This window comes from Elaeis guineensis, chromosome 1 (assembly GCF_000442705.2).
Source record: "Elaeis guineensis isolate ETL-2024a chromosome 1, EG11, whole genome shotgun sequence".
Lineage (NCBI taxonomy): Eukaryota > Viridiplantae > Streptophyta > Magnoliopsida > Arecales > Arecaceae > Elaeis > Elaeis guineensis.
In genome coordinates this window covers 132,328,668-132,348,645 of record NC_025993.2, presented here as the reverse complement: position 1 = coordinate 132,348,645, position 19,978 = coordinate 132,328,668, and positions in this window count along the sequence as shown.

The window sequence follows — 19,978 nt, the reverse complement described above, 5'->3', positions numbered from 1 at the left end:
AAATATTTTACAAACATGAAAATTATTTTCGAAAAGCCGAACCCCAACCTTAGCTCAAAACTTAATTAAAATTTAAGAAGTTGTTTGATTAGGTTCTAGGATTGTGAATTGAAGAACCTAAGACACAAACTATAACATATTGGGTTAATGGGTTATGAAAATTAGGTCTATTAATTGGGTTAGACCTAAGGTTAGATTAAAGATGGACTTTATTAGAGAATTGACTAAATCTAATCAATTGTTGTTTTAGATTAGGTCAAGGATTCTCTAGATCAATTACAATAGTTGTAGTTGATCAAATTCATACCTTTAACGAGAACCAAATGGACTTGATTCTTGGCTAAGCGGTCTAGCACGAACTGTTAGGTTGACCTAATCGAAACTAATTAAACCAGTTGGTGTCTAAGGTAAACCAGATCGGTGGTTTTTAATTGGGAGCTCGATTACCTGGCCATTTATGACGGTGTCTAAAGCAAGCTTTGACAGACCCTCCCACCGATCAAACTTACCTGACCTTTTGGTGAAATTATATTTTGATCGGATCATTTGACTATTCGAGCTAACCCATGTCAGCTAGGTAAATCAGTGTGACTGATTAGGTGCTCCTAGACCAGCCCTTTTAATGGTCTCCCTTAAGCTGACTTGGTGAAGTCTGTGGGAGGATCAGATAAGCTAATTCATCTGACCTCCTCCTCTAAATCAATTAAATCTTCTAAAATTATTAGGTCCTTAAAATGAAATAGTTATGGTGATAACTAGATCATAGCCTCCCATTAAATGGATGATAATGGGTCCATCAGTTGGATAATCATTGGAGGCCCAAAGGCCTGGTGCTTATCGGCTGATGAAATTGTCATTCATAATATGATTTTTTGACTGCATCTTTCTAAATGGTGGTTAGGTTAGCCAACCAAAGTTGGGCCTAATCATTCATTGGCTAGATGGGCCATGTATGGTCATGTTAATGGTCGAATCTAACCAGATCTTTTTAATGGAGGCCAAAGCCAACTGATTAGGGACTGGGGCAAAATTAAAATTATTAAAAATTATTTAGAGAATAATTGGTTATGAACCTATCCTTAGATGTACATGGGTTGGCTAACCAAAGTTAGACTTGTGTGTAGTTTAAGTGGATTCTAGTACCCACTAGAGAATTAGGGTAATTCCTCGAATTGGAGGTGGAGGCTACCAATTCGAATAAAATAGTGGAAGAAACCTTTTGATTAAAGTCTAAATCTTTAGGTTTAATGAGTCAATTACTAATTAGGTTATAATTTTTTTTGTGCAGATATGGCCACTTCCTACCATTCCGATCATTGTTGGACAATGATAAGTTGGTGGCACCCAACTTCGATAGCTGGTACCGAAAGTTGAAGATTGTTCTGGAGCATGAACGGATCCTATATGTGATAATGAATCCTGCACCTGAGGAGCTAGCTGTCAATGCACGTGGAACAGTCAGAGATACTTACCAGAAGTGGCTCAGTGATCAGACCACGGTGCGCTGCATCATGCTGGCTGCCATGAGCGACGAGTTCAATCACAGATTTGAGATGACTTAGCCAAAGGACATGCTTCAAGTGTTGGAGGATGCCTTTGGCACACCCGATGACGTGGAGAGGCACAAGACTAGTTGTGCCATCTTCAACACCAAAATATGGGATGGTGCCTCTGTCACTGATCATGTATTGTACATGATCGAGCTGATGGAGCATTTGAGCAAACTCGGCTTTTCCTTGCATGAGCAGCTTGGGAAAGATGCAATATTGAACTCGCTGTCCAAGTCTTATCTCCCATTCCTCACTCATTATAGAATGATAAAGCTTGAAGTAAACTACCACGGGTTACTGGGGTTACTTCAGAACTTTGAAAAGGATCACCAACTCCACAAGGAGTCAGTGAACTTAATGGGAGGTTCGTCTTCTGGTTCTCGATCCTTTAAGAAAGGGAAGAAGAACAAGAAGAAAAAAGTGAAGAAGGTGCAAGTTCAGACTGGGACATCTGTGCAGGGCCAGACCAGAAAGATCATGCTCGATAAGAGTCTATTCTACTGGCAAGCACCCTAGATTAGATAGTGCATCAGATATCTACTAATGGCACTATAGGCTAGGTCATATAAACAAGAACAGAATAAACAGGTTGACTCAAGAGGAAATCTTCGAAGTCAGTGATTGTGAATCACTTCCAACCTGTGAGTCCTGTCTTCATGGTAAAATGACCAAGTCACCTTTTACTTGAAAGGTGAGAGAGCTACTGAGCTCTTGGGCCTAGTACATACTGATGTATGCTGGCCCATGAGCACAAGTGCTAGAGGTGGATATTTCTATTTTATCACTTTCACGGATGATCTATCCAGATATGGATATGTCTATCTGATGAAACATAAGTCGGATTCATTTGAAATGTTCAAACAATTCTGAAGTGAAGTAGAAAAATAAACTGGAAAGAGTATTAAAACTCTTCGGTCTGACCGAGAAGGAGAATATCTTTCTAGTGAGTTTCTCACATATTAGGAGAGAATGGGATTCTCTCCCAATGGACTCCTCCAGGAACACCACAGCATAATGATGTGTCTGAAAGGAGAAATCAAACTCTGTTAGATATGATCCAATCCATGATGGGTTTTGCCAGCTTGTCGATATCCTTCTGGGGATATGCACTCGAATCGGCCTGTTATCTGTTAAATAAGGTTCCAAGTAAGTCTGTAATTAAGACTCTATATGAGATATGGACAGAGCGTAAGCCAGCAATTTCATACCTTAGGGTCTGTGGGTGCCCGGCCTATGTCAAACGGTTAGTTACAGATAAACTCGGATCTAGGTCTAACAAATACACATTCATAGGGTACCCCAAAGAGACCAAAGAATATTTTTTCTACCATGCTGATGAACAAAAGTGTTCGTTAACCTTAAGGCAACCTTTTTAGAAAAGGAGTTTCTTGGTGAAGGAACCGTTACCTCTAAGGTTGAACTTGATGAAGTTCAACAGGTAGAAGGATCGACACCAATAGCTGAACCTGAGTCGGATTTGATTAGACCAGATCTGGAGCCTAATGTACCTACACCATTAAGACGATCTGATAGAGTACCGCATTAGTCAGATAGATACTACGATTTCTTGATCCAGAATGGTGACCCCATCGAACTCGATGAAAACGATGAGGATCTGATCACCTATATGAATGCAATATAGAGATCTGATTTTGAGAAATGGCTTGAAGCCATGAAATTCAAAATGGAGTCCATGAAGGTCAACGATGTATGGACATTGGTTGACCCACCTGAAGGGGTTAAACCCATTGGGTGTAAATAGATCTTCAAAAGGAAGAGGGGCACAGACGGAAAGGTGGAGACCTATAAAGCCTATCTGGTTGCCAAGGGGTATCATCAATGTGATGATATTGATTATGACGAGATGCTCTCCCCTATGACAATGCTCAAATCCATTCGGATAATGCTTGCAATAGCTGTCCATATGGATTATGAGACCTGATAGATGGATGTTGTTGGGTATAAAATACCCACAGCCGAAGTCCTCAGTGGAATCGACTACATGACAACTCCGCCCGGACTCCTACGGGAGCCGGGCTCCACCGTCGACATTGACTACAGGACAGCTCCGTCCGGACTCCTACGGGAGCCAGGCTCCATCCTCAGCAGCAACCGTCGGTAGCCTCGTCCGGACTCCTACGGGAGCCGGACCTCCCCTCTGACTTTAATTGCAGGGAGACTCCGCCCGGACTCTTATGAGAGTCGGGCTTCATCCTCGACACCAACAACTTCAGCCGTAAGCAGACTCCGCCCGGACTCCTACGGGAGCCGGGCTCCACCGCCGACATCGACTACAGGACAGCTCCGCCCGGACTCCTACGGGGGTCGGGCTCCGTCCTCAGCGTCAACTGCTGGTAAGCCCCGTTCGGACTCCTACGGGAGCCGGACTTCGCCTTTAACCTTGACTGCAGGAAAACTTCGCCCGGACTCCTACGGGAGCCGAGCTTCGTCCTCGACTCCAACGGCTGCAAGACAGACTGCGTCCGGACTCCTACGGGAGCCGGACGGACTCCTACGGGAGTCGAACTCCGTCGATAACTTCAGCAGCGAGCAGACTCCGCCCGGACTCCCACGGGAGCCGGGCTCCATCCTCAACGTTAACTGCTGGTAAGCCTTGTCCGAACTTCGATGGGAGCCAGACTTCGCCTTTAACCTTGATTGCAGGAAGACTTCGCTCGGACTCCTGCGGGAGCCGGGCTCCGTCCTCGACAACGACTGCCGGTAAGCCCCGTCCGAACTCCTACAGGAGCCGGACTTGGCCTTTAACTTTGATTGCAAGAAGACTCCGCCCGGACTCCTACGGGAGCTGGGCTTCATCCTCGACTCCAACGGCTGCAGACAGACTTCGTTCGGGCCCCTACGGGAGTCGGACTCCACCGACAACCCCGACCTCAAGTTGACTCCGCCCGGACTCCTACGGGAGCCGGACTCTGCCCTCAACCTCAGCTGTCGGTAAGCCTTGTCCGGGCTCCTACGGGAGCCGGACTTTGCATCTGATTTTGATTGCAGGGGATTCCACCCGGACTCCCACGGGAGCCGGGCTCCACCCACAACCCCAACCGCAAGGAGGACTCTGCTCGGACCCCTACGGGGGCCAGACTCCGACTGCTGCCGAACTTCAGCCAGCAGATCTGCACTCCTAGGCCACTATCACGGCCACGATCCTGCTCCACTCCCTGCAGCGGATTCCGTACAGCTCCACCACTCCCTGACAGGCCATGATAAACGGCCGTGATCCTGCTCCACCTCCTGCAACGGATACCGCGCGATTCTCCCATCCGCTGGCAAATCACGACAACAAACGCCACCCCACTTCACGCGGCAGACTCCACGTGGCACGCCCCAGTGATAGCCACGGGTTTATTCCACTACTCTTCGCAGCAAATTTCGCCTGACCCTGGGCAGCCCACTACCAGGCGGTTACAAACGTCGCCATCAATCCGTTACCTCCTCTGCCTATAAAAAGGAGGACCCAGATACATTATTCTATAAGCTCATTTCTTATCTAAAAACTCTGCTAAATTCTTCGTTCGAGCGCTCCATTCTTGTTGAGGTAGAGAACTGACTTGAGCATCGGAGGGTCTTGTCGGAGCAACCCCACCTCCGATTTAGACTTCCCTTGCAGGTCCCGACGGCGACCGCGACTTTCCTGACTCCAGCTTCTCCGGCGCAAGCGGATTTTTGCACCAACAGATGTAAAAATAGCTTTCCTGAATGGAGAGCTGACTGAAGAGGTGTATATGATACAACCTGAGGGGTTTACATCCACAGATGAGTCCATGGTATGCAAGCGTCAGAGATCTATTTATGGATTGAAGCAAGCTTCTCGGAGTTGAAACATGCATTTTGATAAGGTGATCAAAACATATGGCTTCATTAAGAACGGAGAAGAGCCCTGCATCTATAAATAGGCAAATGGTCCAGTTGTGTTATTCTTTATCCTGTACGTGGATGACATTCTCTTAATCGGAAATGACATCTCCGCACTACAGGAAATAAAAGTTTAGTTGTCATCGCAGTTCTCCATGAAGGACTTGGGTGAAGCATCCTACATCCTAGGGATGAAGATCTATAGGGATAGATCTAAAAGGATGCTTAGGTTATCCCAGTCTACGTACATAGACACTGTGCTGAAGAGGTTCAGCATGGAGAATTTCAAGAAGGGCTATCTACCGATAGACCATGAAATTTCTCTTTATAAGAAGGATTGTCCGACAACTCCTAAAGAGAGAGAGCGTAAGAGTAGAGTCTCATATGCTTGACCGTGAGATCTATCATGTACGTCATGAAATGTACAAGATCAGATGTGGCATACTCACTAGGAGTAGTGAGAAGATACCAATCTGATCCTGGAAAAAATATTGAAAAATGGTTAAAGCCATCCTTAAGTATTTGAGAAATACTAAGGACCAATGGTTGATTTTTGGCTAGTCAGATTTAAAACTTGTGGGGTTCACAGACTCTAACTTTCAATCTGACCGTGATGATAGTAGAAATATGTCGGGCTATATCTTTACTTTGAATGGTGGAGCCATCTGCTGGAAGAGTTTCAAGCAGCATACTGTGGCAGACTCTATTTGTGAAGTGGAGTATATTGCAGCATCGGATGCTGCGAAGGAAGCTATGTGGCTGAAAAATTCATCACCGAGTTCAGAGTAGCACCCTCCCTCGATGGTCCGATCCTGCTCTACTGCGACAGCACTAGTGCCATAGCTCAGGCGAAGGAACTCAAAGCACACCAGCAGACGAAGCACATTTTGTGCCACTTCCACCTGGTCTGGGAGATCATGGATTGAGTGATGTCGACCTTCAGAAGATCGACAGAAAGGAAAACCTGACTGACTCCTTCACTAAAGCCCTGGCAATAAAAGACTTTGACAATCACAAGTCAAGATGGGTATTAGATACTGTACTGAGTGGATTTAGGACAAGTAGAAGTTGTTGAAAAATATGTCCCAAAAGTCAATCGTCAAGCTGTTGACGGTTGAGCAACCTTGTATTGTAATTAATTTGTTAATAAATAAAATATATTTTTGATATTTTCATCATAAGTTTTCATCTTCTAATGAACTCTGTTGTTGTGATGAAGTCCTTAGGACTATTTAGGTTCGATGAAGAGAGAATTTATCGATTAGTTTTTAAAACTGTTCACGACCAAATGATAGGCTGTTAATAAGGATGATAGCTTCTATCGAGCATAGGTCGTTGTAGGCCATATGGGTTGGTTGTCCTATTAACCAAGGAGTGTGAAGATACTGATATGGCATACAGGTGAGATGTAAGGGTACATCATCATTGAACTGACCAACTCCAGAGCATTCTGCTGTCGAGAATGTCTCTGATGGGATATAGGATAAGTATCCCTTAGACCTAAGATCATCTCAGTGACTTGCAAGCAACTCACTGTGCTTTGGTACTAGACTAACTAAATTTTTAATTCAATGATGGAAGGTTTCTGGGTACAGTCAAGTACTTACGAAGTCAGAGTATGATCGAGATGGGATTGACCACTCCAAGAGTTGGAGAGGAATGAGTCACTGCATTTCAATTTATCAAAACCTTGGCCAAGGTAATCCATCAGATGGATTTGATATTTTGAAATACAATGCGGACAACCTGATTAGAGTTGATAGTTGAACTCTGAGGTGTCCTATGAGCATTTTGATCAAGGGGATGAATTATATGGAAACTATATCTGCATGGGTTCTAAGGATGTTGTTCTACATATTCGACCTATCTGATCGTTGGGTACCATTGCTAGATAGCCACTTCGATTGATACAAAAATTTATTTCTATACTACCTGCTTAGATTCAGACCTATAAGGTCACACACATTAGAGTTCAAGATCCGATCGGATGGTTGATCAACGATTAAGAACCATTCTAGGGTTAAATGATCAATATGATTGACATTTAACCTAGTGCAAGTGTTGCAGGAGGATCGATTAGCAATTCGATTGCTAATTAGCTTAATTTGATTAATTCAATGGATTAAGATTAAGTTTAATTAAATATAATTTAATTTGATTTAATTTGGGCTTGATTGGATCAAGTCCAATAGGTTTATTGGATAAGCCAAGTGCAAGAAAAAAATTAGTCATAGTTCAATTAAGACTTGGGTCAATCTAATTTCTAATTTGATTAAAAAATTAAATTATATTTAAATCTAATTTAATTTGATTAAATTAGATTCTTAATTAGATTAAGATCTATTTTAATTGGGTTGATTTGATTTGAGAAACCAAATTGGAACAAGACATGATTGAATCCTAGTAAGACTAGGATTCCACCTTGTGCCAATTTAGCCCCCATGCCCACTCTCTCTTATTTTGTGCAACAAAACTTCTCTCCTAGGTCTTTACTCATGCTCAAAACTTTTCTCTCTTTGTCTCTTATATGAAAAGTGGTTGTGGATCAAGTCAAAGTAGGAATTAATTTGGATTTCAAATTATATGAGATATAGTTTTAGGAAACCAAAACTCTTTTCTTATGGCACTAATTTTATCCAAATTTTTTTTAAAATTTTTGTGACTTTTATGGTACATAATATGCACCCTTTTCTAGTGGTCCATGCACAAAAAAAAGAGGGGGCACCCAAGAGTTGGGCGCCCCTTGTCTTGCCATGTTTGGATATTCCTTGACTAGGTATTTGATCTAGACAAGGACTCTACCATATCTCTCTATTTTAAATGAATTTCTTCATAAAATTTTTGTGAAAAATAGAGAAATGAGAGGTCTTTGGGGCATGCAAAAATTAGGGGAAAAAAGGTTGGGGTGTGGAGATACAATAGACACAAGACTAGGTGTCTAGGTGAGAGCAAAGAGAAGAAGAAGAGGATCTTCTTCTAGGGTTGCTGTGTTCACCTCTTTCCTTCCTCCATCTTAAGTTTTCTAAGAGTGTTCAGATCTAAAACTCCTTCTCCTACTTCTCATCTTTGAAAAAATTCTAATCAAGAAGAAGGAGGCATCTGATCGACCATCGAAGAAGATCAGCACAGTACTAGCATACTGTGCTGATTTCTGGATCAGGACTTCTGATCATGATTCGTGGGCTCGTGTGGACAACTCCTAGAGATTGGACGTATATGCAGTTCGCAACATCATCCTCAATCCTGGATCAGTAAAGTTAGAATATCAGACTTGCAAGGTAATAGATCTGATCTATTATATTTTACATACATCAGATGTAGTATAGAAACATGTTGATATGATCAACATGTAGTTTTGCTCTTTATATTTTAATTTTTGATTTAATGCCATGTAATAATCATGTAATAGGATCTTAGATCTAGGATTCTCTGATTTTATAAGATAAATTTTGATTTATTTTAGTCTTCTGCTATCTGATCTTGAAAAATTTCAAGATCTAACCCTGAAACCCTTATCTGTTTCCTTCAGGATCTTGATCTCTTCTTTAGATCTTGAAGAAGTAGATCGCTGTGCGAACTCTTTCGTGTAGATCCGATGAAATTTGAACCAGATCATCATGAAGAGAAGAAGAACCTTTCTTATTCTCTTCTTCTCTCTCTTTTTCTCTCTTAGATCTGATCTCTATCAGATCTGGGCATAGACATGAAGTGGAGAAGGAAGGAAGAGGCATTAGGGAGGAGAGAAAGATGTAAGAAAGAAGCCTCTCGCATCTAACGCACGCCACCTCCCTTCATTCATCCTCTTTTAATTTTTTGTCACACCCCCTCTCAAATCCCATGCACAACACTTTCTTAACACCCAAGAGATCTCATCTTTTTTAATCCAAGGCATTCAAAAATAAATCAAAGGATAGATGTGCGTTGAGATAAGGGAAGAAAGAAGGAGAGATGTCTCACACCAACAATTAACGCACGCCCTCTTTCTCTAATTTTTTTTTATCACACAAAAATTTTTTTTATACCTTAATCTGAGATATTTCTATTCTATTTTGAATCAAATTTAAATAAAAAAAATTTGGATGAAAAAGACTTTCAGATAAGGCGGGGCGCCAATCCTCTCCTTTCACATGTGTGAAGAAAGAAGGATGAGAAAAATAACACCCCACTTTTTTTTTTCATGATTTTTGAAGAAGAGTCTAAAAAACTTGGGCTCTCTGAGTCATAGTTCATCTGGTTCAAATAGATCTCAATCGGATTCAAATCGAGTCCGAAATGAGCTGAATTTGAAAAGGCTGTCAAGCCTGATCCAATCAGACTTGAAATCTAAATCTGATTTGGATAATTGAATCTAATTAAAATTAAATTAAATTAAATCTAATTAAATTAAATTTATTTAAATTAATTAAGACTTAATTTATAATTTAATCAGTCTCAAAAAAGTTGCAACACTTGTAATTAAGTTCCTGTGCTAACAATTAGCAGCCGCCAAAACTGTAACGCTTACAAATTAGCAGTTTTTAAAATTTAAATTATCAATCCAATTGATAATTCAAATATAATCTAAGCCATTGATCAAGTCATACTTTTTTTATGTGTAACCCCTCAGATTCTATTCTGTCTGATAGTGAGATATACCGTGATCTCCATCATAGTATCATTGAAGCTCTTTTCGATGGGTTGAAATAATTCCAACTCACCTCAACAAAGATTGTTGATCCGAAAATGATCTTAGTAATTCTCACGATCTACCAGTGATGTCTAGCAATATGTAGTGGCAACCTAGCAGAACATAAAAATGAATCCCTAGGTGCAATTATCATGTGATACAATCTCTGTATCGAGAGTCCTGACTTGACGAAAATTATGGAGAACTCGTCAAACTCTATCATCAGTCATATGCTAGATTGGCTCGACTCGAGTTCATTTGTGAATCTCATGGAAACTCTTTTTCAGTATTCACACTTACTTTGGCCAGAGATCTTTTGAACTCAATCTTACGAATTGCATAGGACTTCTTCTTTTCTATTAAGGTCGATAGATTTCATCTAGGTGTATCCTACGCCAAACAGTGAATCTGAACCTACATAGCCAACATACACAGCAAGGAACCATATGGCTGGGGACCAAGAGAACGTGAAGTCAAACTATATAGTCTCGCTGTAAATAGCCAACACACCACAGATCAAAGGACCAGTCGCACCACTGTAGCATCAAGAAAATCACTGACAAGTGAGTAGACATCCATGTGATTTCTCGTGTTGGTCATGCTCAGTGCAAGTTGTTCTCTAACAACCACCTGCACTCTCACCCCAGTGTCTCTACACCGTAGATTTGAGACTCATCTGCCCTAAAGAAGGTGATCCGTGCACCGATCTTGAATGGATTGATCACTATCCTCCGTGATGATCCTTTGATCGAGAACATTTAGAAATTAAGCACTAATGATGTATATCTCAAATTTTTAACAACTTAAAAATATACAAAATCATCTTTGTTAATTTTTAAGATAAATTATGGACACATAAACATGATTGGTTATTAAGATTGTCCAATAAGTACAAAACATGTCCTAGAAAAAGTATGTGTCAGCCAAGATTGGATTTTAGGACACACATCCAACAAACTTTCACTTGCACTAAAGCCAATCTACCATATACCTGAGCTCCATCTTCTGCAGATAGGCTTCAGTGTTTAGCTGGCTAAGTGACTTGGGCCTACCACTATTATATGGAGTCTACTCTCTTCATCTTCATGTATTTCTACTTGATGTAATCGCATATATCTGTTCTATGTGCATGAACTTCTGGTGAGATCTTAGCTCCTTGCAAGGGCTATGGATCATTATCTTTGCAGTACAATATCATAGCATCCAATGGTATGACATCTAAGTCTGTAACTATCATAAGAATCAAAATGCATCTTGCACATCTATAGCATATTTAGCTTCCACTAATCGATTATTTGAAACCCTTCTAATAAATCAAACCAATATAACTTAAGAATACATGCTGATGTAGACATTCTACCATCAGTATTAGTGTATCCTCCCACTCTTAGCTCTATCCCTTCAGTGCTTCTCAAGTACTGAGGGATATTTTCACAGCAATCTAATGCTCCCAATCTAGATTCAACTAATATCTGCTCGAAACTTTCACAGTAAGATATACAAGTCGAGTACATAGCATGGCATACACTTATGCCCAAGAGGATAACGGATCCATCTTGAAGGTTTCAATGCTGAACCCTTCCAACACCTCTTCTATATACTTATCTGTGAAAACCAAACATCCTTTTAGGATTTATCTTTATAGACCTTTTATTTCTAGAATGTTTGACCTAGGTTTTTGAAAAAAAAAATTATATGTAACCACATCATAATCGATGTCAGCATGGGACCCTCCCATTGACCTTCGTGTAACTATATGATTCCTCATATCACATCGTTATAGATTTTGGGATCATCTCTATGTTCCCAATCTCCCTCGAGAAATACTTTCTCTGAATCTTTTGTAAGAATACCAAGTACCTTTCTAAAGGATAGGAGATCCTACTAGATTGATGAGAAGGAGAAAGTACTACATATACTGGCTCATCTTAAATAGATTGTATAGATCTTTTGACTCGTTGTTCTTTAGAGACTTTCTCTTTGAGTTCATCCTCTCACTGTTTCTAAGAAAACAATATGATTGCTCACAATCACATTGTGAACCACTGGGAAGAGAAAGTGATATCTCAAACATCTTTTTGGGATACCCTATAAACGAGTTCTCACAGATCTATCCTCTAACTTGTCTACCATATCATATCTCATATGGTGCGGTGAAATCAACTTTAGAGGAAACTTAATTTAGATTTTAGAAATTAAATCTTGTTCCTAAAGAAACAATTATTGAACTAGTGATATTCATGATGGACTGGACCATATCTCATATAGTGCCATCGCTTCTCACAAATACACTGTTAAGCTGAGGTGTACAAAGAGAATTCCATCATGACATTACGCTAGTTTCTTTAGATAATCAATAAATTTTCTATTTGGTATTGCATCTTTGATCCGATCGAAGTACCTTTAAAAATTTTTTGATTTATCTTTTCTACTTCATATCTGAATTTTTTGAACCTTTCAAAGTCTTTCAAATTTGTATCTCACATACAAATACCTATACCATGACTGCTTATTAGTAAAGATAATGAAGTAGCAATAACCTCCTAGTCTGGCTCATCAAATAGGCCATGCACATCGTATGTGTACTAAAATAAGTATTTCAGTGATCTTATTCCTTTAACCCATAAAGAACAGCTTGATCATTAATCCTCAAAGAGATGATTTACAAACTAGATATGACTTAACGGTCAACGAGCTCAAAGATCCATTTTCTCCAATCGATTAATCATTTCTTCTCATACATGACCTAGCTAAAGGAACCATCTATATACTTCAGGTTATCTGGTTCTGAATCTCTCAAACTCAATGGCATTCACTATTTTGCTCAAATAATTTTTACAAATACATCACACCATACAAATGATAAAAATTAAATTCAAATGGTAATCATCGAGATTAGGTGCTCACAGCCTCAGTGCAACTTTTGCATAATTACTGACTCAAAAGAGTCATTTCACCTTCCCTCGGTTCTCTTCCTTCGTTAGACCTTATGTTAAAGTGCGTACTATGCACTAGAGTCTAATGAAAAAGAGAAAACTGTAAGATTAATTTTGAGCAATTTGATATACTTTCCAAAAATATGTCAATATTTCTTTAGGTTCTCCAGATATATACCTCTGAACTTTTCAAGATCTCTTAGTTACCAGCATATCGACTAATTCAGTTAAGGTGCTATAATATTTATTCATATAATAGTTTCATAAACTATCTGCATATATCAGAAATTGCAGGATCAAATCCATTAGCAATTTTTTATGCATAGTCATGTCGAGCTTTTCAAGCTCTTTAATATCCTCGATCATCGATCATGGACAAACTATCCATCACACATCTCATGCACTGTGCGACTCTGATCATCTCACAATTATTGCAGATGAATCAACATGTCATTAGAAGTCTACATGTCCTTATGCATCTATTGGATTTTATCAACTATGAAGTTCAATTTATAGCACTTAATTTAATTGTCAATGTCTAACCATTTGTCAAGTATAACTCATTGACTATGGATTGGACGAGCTGATGACATTGGGTTAACTTGATCAAGAATATGGTTTAATTTCTAAAAGTTAAGAACTATTCTTAGATTTTTATGCTAGAATATGTAATTGATTTTGGTTAGGTGGTTAATATTTAGGATTCGAGCTAGAGTGTTGGAAGCTGAAGGATTGATTATAGAGAGTAAAGATTTAATTAGATAATTATACTTGTAATAGTTTATTCCAGAACTTTAAAAATAACAAAAAGCTCCCACTAATTTTTTGAGTCTCTCACACTCCTCAGGTGGAGAAACAGAAATCCTAATGCGATAATAGGTTTAGTAAGTGCTGCGGTTCCATCGATGTATGACACCTTACCTAATAGTTATTGGTGACACATATATCAATGCGTGGATAACTCTTTATCCAAATACTTCTCCAAACATGTTGCAGCGATTTGGTCTCTACATCCTGTGGCCTCACCTAACAGTTATTGGCACATTCTTTAGTTAAGTCCGATCCACCATTCACCAGTGAGTGCAAAGCCGTCTTTGGGTCCCTAACCTAACAGTTATTGGGCCTAACCCCATCTTTACCTCGGGGCATCTGATGCTAATAGAGTGGTTGTGCCTTTTCGATGCAACCGAACTACTATAACCAATTGAGAACGATCAACGTTGGAAAAGACACCTGCATCTCTACAATGGTGGAAGATCAATAGACTTAATATTTAGTGAGGAGATTTAGGTTCAGGTCTCTTCTAATTAGTCACATACATCTGATGTAATGACTAATCTAGTTTAGGTTAGCACATTTCATATCTAACCAACCTAGTCAGCATAGGTGAACTCGGGTCAACAAGTAACCTAATACAAAATATAATCTCTCAAGATGGCCAGGTAAGTAAAGATAAGTGGGGGTCCCCCATTGCTTTCTTTAGATACCAATAAATTAGTCAGATCAGACAACGAAACTAATTAAATAACCACCATCTAATACTTATCTTAGATACCAAATTGGTTGATTAGAATTAATTAGGTTAACCTATAGATCCGGGCTCGAACTACTGAGCTAAATTCGGTCTTGATTTAATCAATTTACATCACATGTGAATCAATTTGACCAACATTAGGTTCGATCAACTGCTCAAAATCAGAAAAGATTCTAACCTGATCTAATCAATGATCCTAGTTGTAGTTTAGTCTCTAAACCTAATTTGTTCAACCCATACCCGAAGCCTATGTTTTATGCATTAAAATTTAGATCTTAAATTCATAATTTTAGATCTTATAATTTCAAATCTTAATTCTTAATTAAGCATATTATGTACATAGATTTGGGTTTAGATATCAAAATATTTTTTAATCTAAATCATTTATATTATATCCCATACAATATGATTGTTTGTATAGTCGAATCGATTCATCCTGGTACACAAATCAATTTGTCACAATGAGTCGGTACACATTGAGACAAATAGAAATCAATAGACCTAGAATGCACAATTGAGTCGGTTCATCAGCAAATGAGCCAACCTATCAGAGTCTTGAGTCGACTCCAACAAAAATGAGTCAACCCACCAAGCACTCGAGTCGACCCAATTGAAAATTGAGTCAACTCCACATGCATACCAGTCACAGTTTCATGCTCTCATGCAAACATAGCTTAGGGTTTTAGATCTAGGGTTTCACAGAAATTAAGTTTTAGATCGGGTGTCAAATAATATATCAAATATAATATTTTATAATCTAAAATACATAAAAATATATACATAATTTGATTTAAATTAAATAATATAATAATTATAATTTTTCATTCACTATTCATCTACATAGGAAACATCACAGTCGGTACTCTCATACGTCATAAGAGAGAACCCATCGAATGGGCAAAAGAGGGACTTTGATCCCTTCATCATCTTATGACCAGACGGCCATGGTGACTATCCTAATTCAATTACTAAGCTACTAAAATTTAATCTAATATATCACATATGTAATCAATTAAAAAATTATATCAAAATATCTTTCACATGTCAAACATATGAACCATAACTTTGAATCTATGCATGTAAAAAAATTTCAACAACCATACTAGATCCAAATTACACCCTAATTAAAATTTTCAGATCTAAAACCAATTTTAGATCTGAATCACTCATAATTTATTTCATATTTGAAATGATTTTAAATCCAAAATAAATCTGTAATCATATTACAGCATGCACAAAAATCAGATCTAACTTTAATCGATGTTCTACATCATTCTAGGATAACTGTTCAGCATAACAGGGGTTATGCCAGGGCAATATTATTTCAGAATGATGTGATCATCTTATTAACCTTCAAATCTAATTTTTATAAATCAGATATCAGATCTGAGGGGGTTTCATGTTCGTATCAAAATTTATGCTTGATACCACTATTAGAATATGCTATGATTTTGTACGTATAGTTCAAAACTTTTTCTAGACATCTATGCAGTGAAAATAAATAAATTAAAATAATTTTAATTTATTTACATATCAGATCAGATTTGAAAATCATAATAAAGATCTTGAAACAAACATATACGCATGATCTAATATCTGAAATAAAAAAATAAACTATTAGAAAAATAAAATGAAGATCGAATCTCCATACCTTGGATCCTGTAGATATCCCAGGTTCTGATCTAGCCGCACACGCACTCACCCTCTAATGGTATCCACATGGAGCCACCTGATCGAAGCATCGAGATCACCTGTGTACTAGCACCTTGCAAATCTTGCTCCTCATCCATGGATCTGGATCTCTTCTTTCAGATCTTGAAGAAGCAGATCGCTGCGCGAACTCTTTCGCGCAGATCTGACGGGATCTAAACCAGATCACCATGAAGAAAAGAAAAATCCTTCTTCTTCTCTTTTTCTCTCTCTTTTTCTCTCTTAGATCTGATCTCTATCAGATTTGGGCATGGACATGAAGTGGAGAAGGAAGGAAGAGGCATTGCGAAGGGAGAGAGATGTAAGAAAGAAGACTCTCACATCTAACGCACGCCACCTCCCTTCACGCATCCTCTTTTAATTTTTTATCACACCCCCTCTAAATCCCACACACAACTCCTTCTTAACACCTAAGAGATCTCATCTCTTTTAATCCAAGGTGTTTAAAAACAAATCAAAAGATAGATGTGCATTGAGATAAGAGAAGAAAGAAGGAGAGATGTCTCACGCCAATAATTAGTGCACACTCTCTTTCTCTAATTTTTTTTATCACACAAAAAAATCTTCTATATCCTAATTGAGAAATTTCTATCTTATTTTGAATCAAATTCAAATAGAAAAAAATTTGGATGAAAAAGACTTCCAGATAAAGTGGGGCGCCAATAGCTCTCCTTTCATGCGTATGAAGAAAAAAGGATGAGAAAAATAATGCCCCACTCCTCCTTTTGATATAATTTTTGGAGAGAGAGTCTCAAAGAACTTGGGCACTCTGAGTCATGGTTCATTTGGTTCAAATGGAGTCTCAATTCGGTTCAAATCAAGTCCAAAACGAGCCAAATTTGAAAAGACTGTCAAGCTTGATCCAATCAGGCTTCTGATTTGGATAATTGAATCCAATTAATATTAAATTAAATTAAATATAATTAAATTAAATTAAATTTAAATTAACTAAAATTTAATTCATAATTTAATCATTTAAAAAAATTACAATACTTACAATTAAGTCCCTGCGCTAAGCTGCCAAAACTGTAACGCTTATAAATTAGCAGTTTCTAAAATTCAAACTATCAATCAATTGATAATTTAAATATAATCCAAACCATTGATCAGGTCATACTTCTTTCGTGTGTGACCTTTCAGGTTCTATTCTATCTAGTAGTGAGACATACCATGATCTCCATCATAGTATCATCGAATTTTTTTTGATAGATTGAAACGATTCCAACTCACCTCAACAAAGATCGTTGATCCGAAAATGATCTTAGTGAGTTCTCACGATCCACCAATGATGTCTAGCAATATGTAGTGGCAACCTAGTAGAATAAAATAGTGAACCCCTAGGTGCAGTTATCGTGTGATACAATTTCTCTATCGAGAGTCCCGACTTGATGGAGGTCATGGAAAACTCGTAAAACCCTATCATCAGTCATATGCTAGATTGGCTCGACTTGAGTTTATTTGTGAATCTCGTGAAAATTTTTTTCAGTATTCACACTTAGTTTGACCAGAGATTTTTTGAACTCAGTTTATGAATCGTATAGGACTTATTCTTTTCTACCAAGATCGATAGATTCCATCTAGGTGTATCTTACTCTAAACAGCGAACCTGAACCTACATAGCCAATATACACAGCAAAGATCCATATGGCTAGGGACTAAGAAAATGTGCAAGCAAACTATATAGCCTCACTATGAATAGCCAACACATCATCGGTTAAAGGACTAGTCACACCACTGCAGCATCGAGAAAATCACTGACGAGTGAGTAGACATCCAAGTGTTTCTCATGTTGGTCACGCTCAGTGCAAGTTGTTCTCTAACAACTACCTACACTCTCACCCCAGTATCTCTACTTTGCAGACTCGAGACTCATCTGTCCTAAAGGGAGGTGATCTATGCACCGATCTCAAATGTATTGATCACTGTCCTCCGTGACAATCCTTCAATCGGAAGCATTTAGAAATTAACCACTAATGATGTATGTCTCAAATTCTCAATATCTTAAAAATATATAAAATTATATTTATTAATTTTTAAGATAAATCATGGACACATAAATATGATTGGTTATTAAGACTGCCCAATAAGTACAAAATATGCCTAGAGAAAAGTATGTGTCAGCCAAGATTGGCTTCTATGGCACACATCCAACAGAGAGTTGCATGAGATGCAATTGGATAGGTTTTTCTACCTTTGAACTCATTGAGGTTTGTTGTGATATCCACAAGATTTCATTAAGGGATTAAGATCTCAAACCCATTAAGAAACCAGTGTAGGGTTTCTTGTTTACCATAGAAGAGGGCTATGATATCCGATAAAATAGTGAGAGACATAACTAGTTTAAAAGTTCTCATCTAGTTATGCATGTCAAACATAAGTGGTCTGCTTATACTATTATTTTTATTTATATAGATTTAAGTCTACATTATGGCTTTTTTATTTTCACTACATGAAACTATATTGATCGATCCCAACTATATGGATTGATTGAGGAACTTGCAAAATAGGTTCATATCAGAGAAGAACACTGATATTCTGGATATTCTTGACCTTAGATTGGTCAGTAAAAATGAGAAGACAAAAAAGTCTCCATGAAAATTATTAGTGGCAAATTTGGATATTTGAAGAATAATTGCAAGAATTATCTTGCAACATTGAAGCAGGGTGCAAGTGTAGCACCAAAAGGTGTGTATATGATACAGACCTACTTTTCATTGAGTGGCTCAGACTTTGATACTTGGATAGTAGATATTGCCTATTGATCGTATATTTGTAATTCATTACAGCAACTACAGAATATCAAAGGTCTGAAAAGAGGTGACCTCGAGTTCTATGATGCAAGTGGAGAGTCCATTAGCATAGTGGTGTGGGAACCTGTATGCTTGATTTGCTTTCAGATAAAATTTTAGAATTAAAAGATAGTTATTACATGCTAAAGATTATTAAAAATATTATTTCTATACCTTTATTACTAAAACAAGGTTATGAAATAAGACTTATGGGAAATGGATGCTCCATTTTCTTTTCTAATAAATTTTATGGCAGTTGTTATATTGATAATAATCTTTTAATTCTTACACTCAATAAAAATATTTTTTCATATTGAAAAAATATAAAAAAAAAAGAAAAGATGTGAATTTCATATATCTCTGGCATTGTCGCCTTGGTCATATTAGTGAGTCAAGGATTAACAAGTTATACAAAGAAGAATTCTTTGATCCATATGATGATGAATCATTGGAAACTTATGAATCTTTCTCATGGATAAGATGATCAAGACTTCATTCTTTGGATATGAAGAGAGGGCAAATAAGTTGTTAGCCCTACTACATACAGATGTATGTGGACCGATGACAACTCAGACCAGAGGAGGATACTCCTATTTTATCACCTATATAGATGATCTATCATAGTTCGGATATGTGTATCTTATGAAATATAAATTTGAAACCTTTGATAAGTTCAAGGAGTATCAATGTATCGTCGATAAATAAACTGGAAAAGGTATCAAGGTTCTTCGATCTAATCGAGGAAGAGAATATTTATTCAGTAAATTTTTTGATCATCTTAAAAGTAAAGGTATTCTCTCTGAATGGACCCCTCCTTATGCACCCTGATAAAATGGTGTAGCAGAAAGGAAGAATCGCACTTTGATGGATATGGTACTGTCCATGATGTGCTTCACTAATCTCTTAATATCTTTCTGAAGATA